The sequence below is a fragment of the Anomaloglossus baeobatrachus genome, chromosome 11 (assembly GCF_048569485.1).
Source record: "Anomaloglossus baeobatrachus isolate aAnoBae1 chromosome 11, aAnoBae1.hap1, whole genome shotgun sequence".
In the NCBI taxonomy this organism is placed as follows: domain Eukaryota; kingdom Metazoa; phylum Chordata; class Amphibia; order Anura; family Aromobatidae; genus Anomaloglossus; species Anomaloglossus baeobatrachus.
In genome coordinates, this window is record NC_134363.1 from 157605354 (window position 1) to 157610561 (window position 5208).

The following is a 5208-nucleotide window of genomic DNA, read 5'->3' on the forward strand; positions in this document are numbered from 1 at the left end:
ATATAGGGGGCTATGTGTTGGCTCATACTGTATATAGGGGGCTATGTGTTGGCTCATACTGGATATAGGAGGCTATGTGTTGGCTCATACTGGATATAGGGGGCTATGTGTTGGCTCATACTGGATATAGGGGGCTATGTGTTGGCTCATACTGGATATAGGGGGCTATGTGTTGGCTCATACTGGATATAGGGGGCTATGTGTTGGCTCATACTGTATATAGGGGGCTATGTGTTGGCTCATACTGGATATAGGGGGCTATGTGTTGGCTCATACTGTAAATAGGGGGCTATGTGTTGGCTCATACTGTATATAGGAGGCTATGTGTTGGCTCATACTGTATATAAGGGGCTATGTGTTGGCTCATACTGTATATAGGGGGCTATGTGTTGGCTCATACTGTATATAGGGGGCTATGTGTTGGCTCATACTGGATATAGGAGGCTATGTGTTGGCTCATACTGTATATAGGGGGCTATGTGTTGGCTCATACTGGATATAGGGGGCTATGTGTTGGCTCATACTGTATATAGGGGGCTATGTGTTGGCTCATACTGTATATAGGAGGCTATGTGTTGGCTCATACTGTATATAGGGGGCTATGTGTTGGCTCATACTGTATATAGGGGGCTATGTGTTGGCTCATACTGGATATAGGAGGCTATGTGTTGGCTCATACTGGATATAGGGGGCTATGTGTTGGCTCATACTGGATATAGGGGGCTATGTGTTGGCTCATACTGGATATAGGGGGCTATGTGTTGGCTCATACTGGATATAGGGGGCTATGTGTTGGCTCATACTGTATATAGGGGGCTATGTGTTGGCTCATACTGGATATAGGGGGCTATGTGTTGGCTCATACTGGATATAGGGGGCTATGTGTTGGCTCATACTGTATATAGGAGGCTATGTGTTGGCTCATACTGTATATAGGGGGCTATGTGTTGGCTCATACTGTATATAGGAGGCTATGTGTTGGCTCATACTGGATATAGGGGGCTATGTGTTGGCTCATACTGGATATAGGGGGCTATGTGTTGGCTCATACTCTATAAAGGGGGCTGTCAGCATACTTAATTCTTTTCAATACTAAGTGATACAATATAAAATAATAATTAATATTGAGCAGAATTTCAACCTATCAGTTTGGGCTCCGCAACTGTCATGGTCTATCGTGTGGCCCCTAGGAAAAATTAATTGCAGCGGTGGGCAATCATGCACAGTGCCGCTCCATTCATTCTCAAAGGCACCGCGGAGCACTGCACTCGGCTGCTCTTTGGCACTCCCATAGGAATGAATGGAGCTGGATGGATTTCCAGTAATGAAAAAAATATATAACATTCCACTATTTGTTTATTTGTGGCCTTAATGTGACGGTTCAAAATGAAATAAAATGAGAAAACAAATAAAACTGCAAAAGGTGTAAATCAAATAGAAAACTGAACCAGTAGAAGGTTAGGAGCTCCACACACTCCCTCATCTAAACCTAAGATGGGTAGCTGTGAAAGGGTTAAAATCTAAACTGTGAGCTGTAGCCAGATATAGTACCTGGAGGTCTGGGGCTGCTGGGAGTTGTAGTGTCTCCATAACAAAAAAGGGCCCCAGTTTACAGAGAACAGCTGTTCACACTGCGCCCCCTACTGTCACAACACAGATATGTCAGCCAGGAAGACGCAGCAGCTGTTCACACTGCGCATCGTGGGGACAGCAGAATCGCACGTGTCTGCGGCTGCGCCCCCGTATACACAGACTGCAGGGGTCACACGTGTCACTCACCCGTCCTGCAGCGCCCCCTACAGGCGGAAGTGCGGAGGACAGCGGCTGTGTGTGCTGCGCCTCCTCTTCCTCCACATGTGACGCGCAGACAAGCCGCAGGAGCGGAAGTGACAGGAATCACCGGCAGTCACTGTGTGTATGGGGCCGTGTGCAGACTGCAGCTCCTGCCGCGCCACCGCTGCGACATTGTGTCCCGGTGCGGTAATGCGGAGCCCGGCACGGCCTGAAGAATTACCGCTGCCACCTTCTATTTACACTACGAAGATTCTAATGGAACTGTCACATTTAACCCCTTAACAGTGCAGCTATTTTTTTTCCTCCCATCTCTGTATTCAAATAACTATATCTATGTATCCACATAGTGTTTATTTATTTTTTATATATATATATATATATATATATATATATATATATATATATATATATATATATATATATATATATATATAGCTTCATTCCGTTGGTCAGTACAATTAAGGCAATATTTAAATATGTAATGTTTATTTGTGCTATATCTCACTAGTCTTACAATATAAAAACAACACATCAAAACACTTTAAAAGTTGTGTCCCCATATTCTGGGGTGTACATTGTGTGTGTGTGTATGTGTATCTATATATATATATATATATATATATATATATATATACACACACACATACATATATATACATTTTATATATATACACACACACATACGTACATATACATTTTATATATATACACACACACACACACACACACACTGGAACCTTGGATTATGACCATAATTTGGAGTGCGCTCTTATACCAAATCGCTCATATCAAAGAGAATGTTCCCATAGAAAATAATTGAAATGCAGCCAATTTGTTCCATAACCCAAAAATATTTAGTGTACAAACTAATAATACAAAATAATGTAGTGTATTCATATGAAATTATTACAGTGCACTAATACAAAATACTGTACAGTAAAAAAACGTAAAACAAATTAAACTGCACTTTAGTTTACAATAGAAGTGTTGGGGTGTGGGAGGTACAGTATAAGCAATGTGCTGCACTGGTTAGCAGAAAGAAAGTACAATACTGTATCCATAAATGCAAATTGATAGAAATGCTATATAGTATATACAGTATACAGTACATATGGACAGATAGTTACCTCCAGAGCGGGTCAGAGCGCGGTAAAAGGACAGAACCGGAAGTGTGCATGGTGAGTATTTGCTCTTATTACAAAGCATTGCTCTTAAACCAAGTTACAAATTTTTAAAAACTTTGCTTGTCTTGCAAAACACTCTCAAACCAAGTTACTCTTAATCCTAGGTTCCCTTATATATATATATACACACACAAACACAAATGATTGCAATTACACGTGTTTTGTTATACATATGTTTATTTCCTTTGTATTTATTGGACAATACAAAAAAAATAGAAAAAAAGGCAAATTGAATATAATGTCAAATAAAACCCCGAAAATGTTTTGCCCCCCACAACTTAATATGTGGTTGCATACACTATGGAATAAATAACTGCAATCAGTCGCTTCCTATTAAGCTGCGAACGCACTTTGCGTTTTTTTTCCTGCGTTTCCGCAGCGTTTTGAGCTGCAGCGTTTTCATGCAAAATGGCATGTGTTTTGGTTTTCGATTATAGTCAATGGTAAAAGCAGATTTCTTGACCCCACTTTGCATTTCTAAACGCTGCGTTTAATTTGCATATTTTGTGACAAAAAACATGCGTTCAAAGAAGCAGCATGTCAATTGTTTTTGCCATTTTGGGTGCATTTTGGTAAAATTGAAGTCAATGAGAAATTGCAAGAACCAAGATTCCTTCAAATTCCTGCATTTTACCTGCTTTTTCAGTGCAGAAATCATGCGTTTTGGACTTCAAAATAATGATTTCATATGTCCCTTTACACACACATAATGCGACAATTTAATTTAAAAAAATTATTAATTTATTGCTATTTTTTCGTGAAATATTGAATTACCGCAATAATTTAATTAAATATATTTCCATTATTTTACTTTGAAATATAGATTTGTTTCTTTTTTTCATTCTGACTGCTTAATCTTTATTTAGCAGTGTCTTGATGTTCACAACACATCTGTCAAAACGCAAGTGGAAAAGCATGTGTCGCGGGCGGCGGGGCGCTGCGCTCACCACGCTCGGGTCCGGCACTGCTGCTGCTGCTCGGTGGCTCGAGCGATGGGCCGGATCCGGGGACTCGAGCGGCGCTCCTCGCCCGTGAGTGAAAGGGGTGGTTTGTTGGTGTTTGGAATGTCGGTTTGTGACGCCACCCACGGTGTGTGGTGATAATGGGACACCACCGCTGCTCTGTACGGGGATCCCGGGAGCGATGGCAGGGAGCAGCTGAGATGTTTCTCTCCCCTCCGTGGGTAGGGGGATTTTGGTAGTCCCGGGGCCCGGAGTTGTTGTCTGTAAGGTGGATTGCAGGGCTTGGCGAGGAGCCGGGTCGCGGGGCAGCGCAGTGCCAGACGGCACGGTGGTACTTACTCATCCAGTAACGTACACGGAGTCTCTGGTAAAACAAACGGCTGGATGGACGAGTCCCACAGACGGCTGCGATGGTCACTCCCGGTAGGTTGGCGGTAACTGTCTCTCCCTGCACCGGTGTTATGTTCTCGGCCCCGATGGCTTCCCACCGGTAACCCGCTCCCCAGCGGTATATTTGCCGGAGGAGCCCCTTTTGCCCGCAGGCGCTGGCCCTGGGAACTCTAGCTGTGGCGGTAGCTGTATTTCCCTTCACGGTTGAGCGGTTGCCTTTAGTCGGGTCTTTACTGCTAGGAAACCCTGGAGGTTCCCGTCGCTGACGGATTTGACTGGTTTAACGGCGACTCCAAGCCTGGTTGGGGTCCGTAGACCCTGCTGAATGGTGCTGGCTTCTCTTCGCTCCCCGATCCGGTACCGGCGGGCCACCGCCCGTCCCCGGTCCTTACGGTTGTGCGTAAATCGGCCTCTCCTGCAGACGATCACCACCATCTGCCAACCTTGCTCTCAGGTGCCCGGGCCACGTACCCGGGCACGGTCAGTCTGCTCCTCTCCTACCACTTCCCTCCTTCCTTTCTCAACTCCACTTAACTCTCTCCTCCCTTTTCCCGCCTCCAGGACTGTGAACTCCTCGGTGGGTGCAGTAAACCGCCTTGCTCCGCCCCACCTGGTGTGGACATCAGCCCCTGGAGGGAGGCAACAAGGATTTGTGTCTGACTTAGGTGTTCCTAACCGGGGTGTGGGGTGTGTTGTTGCAGTACCTGTGACGTCCTGGCTTGTCCAGGGCGCCACACATGTAAAAAGCGCAGAAAACGCAGCTAAAATGCGGTAAATACGCGTGCGTTTTCAGCGCTAAATTTCAGAAAAAGGCAACTTTGGCTAAATCAATTAAGGCAAAAACGTGCGTTCTAAACTGCAAGTAGGTGAACGCAAAG

General features: G+C 44.6%; 1 protein-coding gene across 1 annotated transcript in view; it reads right to left on the reverse strand.

Moving 5' to 3' along the window:
* The window catches only part of H6PD (hexose-6-phosphate dehydrogenase/glucose 1-dehydrogenase), a 24778-nt gene extending 22872 nt beyond the window's left edge, over nucleotides 1-1906 (reverse strand). The window contains exon 1 of the mRNA XM_075329360.1: nucleotides 1780-1906. The gene's annotated coding sequence lies outside the window, so the exon portion shown is untranslated. The remainder of the gene's footprint in view (nucleotides 1-1779) is intronic.
* Nucleotides 1907-5208: the final 3302 nt, after the last annotated feature.